This window comes from Centruroides vittatus, unplaced genomic scaffold (genome assembly GCF_030686945.1).
Source record: "Centruroides vittatus isolate TY-2023 unplaced genomic scaffold, ASM3068694v2 contig_457, whole genome shotgun sequence".
NCBI lineage: Eukaryota > Metazoa > Arthropoda > Arachnida > Scorpiones > Buthidae > Centruroides > Centruroides vittatus.
In genome coordinates, this window is record NW_027122253.1 from 181,039 (window position 1) to 190,323 (window position 9,285).

Below are 9,285 nucleotides of genomic sequence, written 5' to 3' on the forward strand. Positions count from 1 at the left end.
ATTAAGTGAAAAACACATTTTTTTAAATACCAAAAAATATAATTTTGGTTAAAAAATCTGGTCGATTCCTTCCTCTTCTACTGGCTCCATTATTGTCTATGGCAGGATGATTAATTGGTAAAGTAATTGTAAAAAGAATTTAATGGCGAAGCAGATGGCCCTAGTTCCTCCCGAATTACTGATGAGTCATCAAAAGCCTGAAATATGAATTGGTTCTAATATCAAAGAATTACTTGTGAGTCCAAATTTACTTGAGGACGGTAAACTCAAGCTATTAAGCCAATTGATTTCGAGATATCAGAAAACCGTTTACACTCCTAAAGAACCTGTTAGAGTGTCTGTTGTGTCTAACCAAACGGAAGAAACAGAATCTCAACTAAAAGAATAAGCTGATGACGATGATGGATTTATTAAACAAATAACTATATCAGTACCTCAATTATATCAAAAATATATACCACATTTAATTGCTAAGCTTCATCGAAATCATTATAAATAGAATTCTAAAGGTGAATTAACAATCGAAGAGAAACCTGTTATCAGAAACCATGTGGTAGACTTGGTTTTGTATGTAAAATGAAATAGGAAAACCGCATTACCTCCTGTTGGTTTTAACGAATTTTGGACTATTTTAAAGAAAAGAAACCTTCCACAAAAGTAGATTGGAAACAAGGGTTTGACAACATTACCAGAAAAAATACAATATTAACCGAAATCACTCGAAACTCCAGAAGAAATTTTCTCTTCGTCACTATTTCATCAACCAAAAAAATCTAAGAGGAACAGGAAGAAAAATCTCGAATGGAAAAACTTTTGAAAACGATATACTATAATCAAAAATTTTTGGCATTTTTTGGTAGTGTGAGTAAATTAGTTAAAAAATCAAATTTACCGCGATCTGATGTTAAAAAATGGTTGTCTTCTCAATTAAAAAATTCTTATAAAATACCTGGACCATTTCGTGAAGTCGTAGAATTTTCACGAGTAGTTGAATTCTCCAACTTTGTTTTGGAATATCCTTTAGTTCTCGAGAAATTACAATATAAAAAAGAAAATTAAAATAAATATGAAATTTTAGACGGCCATCTATCGACATAAATCGAATTTAAATCTCCCGCCGTCATCTGATTGGTTAAAAAAATTAATATTCCTAATTGGCTCGCGTCAGAAAAAAGTAGGTGTGACTTCTGTAAATGACGCTACCGGGAGTGTACCGATTCAACCGGAAAAAGTGAACAGCCTACGTCATTAGTCTAACGGTCCTTGTCTGACCTAATTTTCGTAGAATCAACATTGCAGTAAGCTGTAGTAAAACGTAGTAGTTTATAGTAAAACGGTCTTCTCTAATATTCATAGTACTTTGTAAAGCTCGGATTACAATTTTATAAGTATTATTTAGTTCAGAAACATTATAAATACATCATTAAGTAGGAGAATAACGAAAAACTTTAGTTTTTAGTATAATACAATTTACAAAATCGAAAGTTCGTATATCGTAATATTATAAAAAACTACATCGAAACATACAAAGTCACCTAATTTACTTAAATTCAGTTCATTATACAACTGTAGATACTCTTGCCTTCCTCAGTTTCCTCAAACAAAATTCGAAAACTTCAATTAATCCTATAAATATTTAAGCGCCATTACTATTCGAATTAACTGTAATTAAAAATATAACTAAAAAATATTTTCGACATAAACCCTAGGCAATAATTATCAAAACAAAATTTTTCAAGTATAAATTTTTCTAATCGAGTAATATGTAATAATAGTTTTATCTATTAATCTTGCCATATTCTACTTTCTATGTTCACATTTATTTAATTTCATGTAATTACACTTTAAATGTAAAAAAATCTACCAACAAATTAGTTTGCTAATAAAGGGACTACTTTCTAATTAAAGTTTGTATTCTTCTTTGACGTAGTTCTACGTTTTAGCACTAAATTGGTAGACATCTCTAAATAACACGCTTATAAACACTAAAAACCATAAATGTCTCGAAACTAGAACTACATAATTATATGCACAAATAAATTAGTAAACTTATAATACATGCCTTCATTTACATCCAAACAAAGATCAATTCTTGCAAATTGTCAAAAAATAAATTATTTTCAACTTTTCTTTCTGTAAAGTAGCATATTCTGAAAAACAAGTTCTATATTCAGAGTGAAATTACCACCTTTTATCCGTTAAAAACAACGCAAAATCTATGAATCCACGTAATAAAAATTTATCGCAGTGAACTTCGAAAAAACGAGAAACACAGAAACACCAAACCGCACGCTACTAAATTTTGCCGCCAATTGATTAATATAGTGATGCTCCTGTAAAAATTTTATCACATGACGAAAACTATTAGAATAAATGCTAAAAGTTTTAAAAAATTATTTCATGAAATTCGATTAATTTAATTAATACACAATAACTAAATCTGTTTAATAAAGGTTAATAATTTACCACTCTAATTATGCAAATTAGATATAAAAAAGATCGCTGCGCAAATTCTCCCGCCAACTATACGTCATGGAAAACCTTACGATGTCAATGCGATTGAAATTTTCCCACTAAACACTAACAATTTTATATAATTATTTAATTAATCCAGTCAAATTTAAATAATATAAAATGTCTAGATCTGTTTAATAAAGATTATCACAAATATTATTACAAATATGCAAATTAGATATGAGATAGGTCAATAGGAAATCTGCCAAGATAAAAATAGCTTCGGTCACGTGTTCACCAAGAAATATGTTTAAAATTCAATTTTTCAGCTTACATAAACCGTACAGTAAATGAGTATTTCTTCGAAAAAAGTCGATATACACGATTAAATAATAATTATTTAATAATGCTTTTATCTGTTTTAAGTTGATATTGTAAAAATTAAGCCATTTAATCTGTGTGGCTTTTATAATTTAGAGTTTCCCAGTATTTTACTGTGAAATTCAATTTAGTAAACAGAAACAAAGTTAGGTTATTAAGTATAAACAGCACAATACAATAATTTATACGTAAGTTGAGTGTAAATACAGAAAAAAATCGAATTTTATCAAAGATAAGAGAAACAAGCTTCCATCCCCAGAACAGAGCTTATAATTCGTTGTTATTTTCAGCCTGTTTCTACTTCGACTGTTTTTTGTTGGTAAAAAGTTAATGTTTTAAGATGTTCTTAGTGAAGAAACATAAAAGTATCGAAATATAATATTCACACACACAAAAATATTCATGTATGTCGACATTAGAAATTTGAAATCAATTATAGAATGTCCTGGATAGAGATATCGTGTGATTGTCTGTTTCTTCTGTCTTATTTTGTTTTTCTACGTGAAAATAAGATATCTTTTATAACTATTGATAATATAAACATTTTGTTTCTTTATATATTACCTTCAATTACAGCTGCAAACTTTAACACATGGAGCATGTGAGAAAGTATTATTGTATAGGTTATTACATTTTTATGAATACATCTGAGACCCGTGACAATATAGGCCTATATTAACCTACTTTAAGTGTCAATATTTTATTTAGAATCATTTTAAACGTTATTATTACATCAAATTATGAAATGGAATGTTCCAAGTATAGGAGTAAGAGGGAGGGGAAAGAAGCCATGCGTGGGGAAAAAATGAGTTTTTATCTAAATTATAATAAAATTTACTTATATTTACGATAAATATCGATAATTTTCTTTTGGAGAAATGTATCTTGATAAAATTAATTATCTATATGAATGAAACTTTCAATAATACATTAGTTACAATGACTGACGTTCCTTTCTTACCCTTTCTGTAGTATGTCTTATTATTAAACATAGTTTCCTAGATTATAGCATAATAATGTGTAAAAAAAAAAATAGAAAATTCTGTTAATTTGTAAACGCAGATACTATCACATAACAAGCATACTGTATCCTCTTTATATTTAAAGTCAGTTATTCGCGATTGAATTTTTCTAAATAAACCTGTTTAATCCTTAATTTATTTGACAGAAAGAAATTGTTTATGGTCGTATTTCATATATCTAATGTTTTTCTCGTGATATTATTTCTAATATCGAAATAAAATATACATTTCTAATATGGACATACATCAATATTTTTAAATCTGAATATTATATTTCGATACTTGTATCTTTCTTCACTAACAACAAAGTACTTTTATTTTGAAAAATTAACTTTTTCCCAAGATAAAACAGTCGAAGTAAGAACCAGGCTGAAAATGACAATGAGTATATGAGCTCTGTTCGAGGGATGTCAGCTTATTCGTGTCATTTTTGATATAATTCGTTTTTTTCTGTATTTACACTCAATTCACGTAAAAATTATTCTATTGTCCTGTTTATACTTAATAGCTTGTCTTTGTTTCTGTTTACTGAATGGAATTTCACAGTAAAATATTCGGAAACTAAATTATAAAAGCCAAACAAATTAAATAGCTTAATTTTTACAATATCCACTTAAAATGGATAAAAGCATTATTACATATTTATTATTTATTCGTGCATATCGACTTCTTTCGAAGAAATAATCATTTATTGTAAAGTTTTTATAAGCTGAAAATTATTCTGTTGTCTTTGATGAAATTTGTTACAGTTTACTAATTTTTACAGAAACATTAAATTTTAAACGAGGACATTAGTTAAAATTTATTAATTTGTACACAAACATTAAACTTTTTGACATATTTCTTTGTATCTCTTGGTGATCACGTGACCGAAAGCTATTTTTATTTTGTCAGGAGTTTTTCCACATTGATCTTTGTCATATCTAATTTGCATATTAGTGATAGTACATTACTAATCTTTATTAAACAGATCTAGACATTTTATATTATTTAAATTTGACTGGATTAGTAAAATAATTATATAAAATTTTTAGTATTTTTCAGGAAAACTTCAATCCAGGATGACGTAAGAGTCATCTATGGTTTGCGGGAGAATTTGCGCAATGATCCTTTTTATATCTAATTTGCATAATTATAATGGAAAATTATTAATCTTTATTAAACAGATTTAGTTATTGTTTATTAATTAAATTTATCGGTTTTTGTGGAAAAATTCTTTAAAACTTTTAGCGTTTATTTAGAAACTTTTTGTCACCTGATGACATTGGACAAGAGCATTTTCGTTTTGTCTATTGTATATGATCAGTTCGTGAAGTGCGGTTTAATGCTTCTGTGTTTCTCGTTTTTTCGAAGTTCACTGCGATAATTTTTTATTACGTGGATTCATACATTTTGCGTTGATTGCAATGGATATTTAAAGGCGTAAAGTTTACTGTGAATTAGTTCTAAATTCAGAAAGAAAGTTAAAAATAATTTATTTTTTCGACAATTTGCGAGAACTGACCTTTGGATATTACATATATTAATATAAATGAAGGTATGTATTATTGGGCTACTAATTTATTTGTGTTTATGTGTATTGTTGTACTGTAACTTAGTTTGTTTTACTATGTTAGAGAAAGTAGGTCACACATTGGATTTCTGACATAAAACTGTGCTTTTTCAGAGTGAAGCGGATCCTCTCAGTGAAGTGTGTTTTAGGGAGATTGTGCTTTTATTTCTGATGCATGCCAATGATAAAAATTGTTTTTAAAATTAAATATCGGTCAATGACGATAACATATGTTATAAATGTGAAGATAAATATAAAAATATTTCTACATTTTTTGTTGTTTCTTAAAAATTAATTTATTTAAATTTATTATATGTCAAGTAAGTTTATTTACAAAATGCTAATATTTTAATCCGCTTTAATATTTCGGTGTAAATTTGAACAACGAATTTTAAAATTTTAAATAAAAGATATACTGAAATTTTCTTTTATTTACAATGATTACGTCACTTCTACAGAATGTAGAACACGAGACGACCTTCACCCACATTTCAGTCTGGGGGGAAAGGCCGCCAGTCGTCGTAGTTGTAAACGTAACAACTTTTACGTCATCTATTGTTGTGGATGAAATTAGTTAACTGTCAATTACATTTTCTTGAATTTGATTCGCAAGTTGGAAAAAATCGTCATTACTTAAATGTCTAAAACTTTAAAAAATTATATGAAATTGAAAATAAATTCAAAACTTTTGAAAAAATCGTAACGGATGGAAAAATAAAAAATAATTTATTATAAATCTTTTAAAAAAAAATTTGCAAAAAATTACCGCGAAAAAAATTCATATATAAAAATGTTATATAACAATAAAGAACGATTTTTTCTTTACTAGACGTAACTGTTTAAAATTTTCTTTTTCCTAAACGGAAACGAGAAAAACGTGTGGGAAAATTCTTAAAAAGTTTTTCACGCTTTAGCTCCACAACTAAGTGGAAGTGCTACAGCTGACTGTTCCACTGTGAAGAAGTTAACTTATACACTTCGTAAACCTGTACAAATTAAATATTCGCGAAAAAAAACTAAAAGTTTTTATCCAGACTACTTATGGCAAGCCGAATTAATTGTATTAAAACAATTTTTTAGATTTAATAATGGAGTAAAATACTTATTAACTGTAATCGATGTATTTACTAAGTATTGCTATGTTGTAGCTGTAAAAAATAAAAAACCTCAGTCGGTTGTTAATGCTTTTCAAACCATTAAAAAAACATTCTGAAATATTTACAAACTGATAAAGGAAAATAATTTTATAATAGATTAGTAAAAAATATTTTTAAAAAATTTAAAATTAATCATTATTCAACTTATTCAGATACAAAAGCGTATTAGTATGTCTCCATCGGAAGTTACCCCCTACATCATAGCATGATTTTCGAAAAGTTGTGTGGTATAAAAAAAGGGAATACGTTTAAATTTAATATTAGCGAGTTTGTTCGAATTTCGAAAATTCGTAAAACATTTAGTCAAGGATACCTACCCGGTTGGACTAAGAAAATATTTATTATTTATGATCGTTTTTCATCTCATCCTCCAACATATATATTGAAGAATTTAAATAACGAGATTTTGGAAGGGACGATTTTATACAGAAAGTAACAAAATGATGCAATCAGACTTTTTTGTGACTCTGACAAGCAATGCGAGCATGAAGTTATTCACTGAAAATAACCAGTCTCATTTCACTGTAAAAGTGAGTTCGCCTATTGATTTACATGGAAAATGGGTAGTCGATTTGGCAGAAGTTATTATTCCTGAAATTTGCTTTAATATAACTAATCATAATAACGATCATACAATTACTAGACATAAAATTAGTAGAGAAAAAATATAAAATAAAACATATATGATTCCACTAACTACAGCTCAGTGGTATAGCGTGGGTGTCAGTTGCTTGGGGCGCAGGAAAATTTCGCCGCTCACTTATTTAAGTATTTTTACAAGATATTATTATTTATTGTAAAATTTTGCCGCTCCCTAAAAGCGCCGCCCGGAGCAAACCGCCCCTGCCGCCCCCACTACGCTACGCCACTTCTACAGCTAAAGAAAATGAAGAAGAGACGCTTTTTGATTGGATAAACAAAAATGTAGTTTTATTAACAGGGTCTAACACGGCAGAATTAATGTTAGACAAGAATTATAAAGACATAAAAATAAATGTGAAAGAAGGATTCGAGTTGCATATTACGAAAAACAATGCTCACAAATTACTTTATTTATTAAATTTACTACTGAAAAAAATTATATTTAAAAAGGCACTTCAAATTTAATATTGCGAGGGGCGTCAGTGGAATATATATCAAATTCTAAATTTTATAAAGATAAATTTATACTTTTAATAGAAAGAAATAAGAAAGTTGTCCAGGAAATTGATGTAGAGTAAAAAATTTTTATTTATATGGGACTTTATTCATCTGCATAAAAAGTTTTAGGGATTTTTAAATATACTAAACTAGCATTACTACCTAATTACAAAATCATTTTAAAAGTTCTTAAAAATATAACGATTGAATTCTGAAACGATTTAAAAGATTTATTAGGGTTTAAAACAGACAAATTTTTTAAGGGTGAATATGCAAGCGACTATCCAGTCAAATTGACTGCAGGAATTTCAGAAATTTCTATTTATTCGAATATTGTTGCTTTTCATCCTGTTGAGGATATATCAGCTTCTCTTTTAAAGGTTATACCTATAATGGGGAAAAAGACTGTTCAAATAGTTAGAGTTTACCAATCCCCTCTATACGACGGCCGGATGGCCGAGCGGTAAAGGTAGCAGCCTACCGCTCTGGCGGACTCGAGATCGAATCCGAATGGGTCGATTAATCCCCAGGAATTTTTGGGGGGGTGGTCCGTTTGGATATGTCGGGCCCGGACCCTCACCACCCGGTCGCCCCGTTGTGGGTCTAGCCGAACCCATAATGGGCCTACTAAAAGAGGCCCTATTAGTGCCCACAGGGTGGAAAAAGTTAAAAAAAAAAAATCTTTTCTATACTTTTTGTTAACCTGTAATTATATTGATACGATTAAAATTGAGCTGCAAACTGCTAACAAGATAAAAATCATTTTTTGGGGGGCGAAAACATTATTAGATTTATCTTTTAAACAGATATAAATATTGTTATATTTTATTTATTAACGTTAGTTCGTCTACGAGAAGTAGAAAATGAAGCTAGATCCTAAAGATCGTATAAATTATTACTGCAATCAGACAAGAGAAACGATATGGAAACACGATTTTTTTTTACACAGCAATTTGGAAAAGGGAATTATTTTGCCAGACCACAAATACAGAGAAGGTATGGATTTTTCGGAAATCTATTTCGAAAATCTATCCCGTTTCTTTCTAAAGTGAAAAAAGTATGTAGGTCACAAGGCTTTAAAATTTGCATCAAATGTAATATCAGATGTAATTGGAGGAAAATCGTTTAAAGAATTTACAAAGTCTTGTTTAAAAATGTGGGATCTGAAATTAAGCAAGATAGGCTTTAAAAAGTCCAGACAGGATCAGGTATAAAAAGAAAACGAGAAAAAAAATTAATTCAGTCGTAAAAGAAGAAGCAAAAACTTAACGATATTTTTGCTGATTAGAAATGGATCTTTATTCGTGTAGTTTTCTCAAACCAGAATTGGACCTATTTAATACTGTTTTGACTCAACTAGCAATTAAGAATACTTAGGAAGTTATAGCTCATCCAGTAGCCACTATATCGGAGAGCAGAGCACCTATTGAGTTTTTTATATCGGGATCAGGTGAGCATTATATAAATCTACATTTAATATATTTATGCATTCAAGCAAAAATTCTAAAGAAGGATGGATCGAATCTAAGTTTTGAAGACAATGTCATCCCTGTTAATTATTTTTTAAATAGTAAGCTTT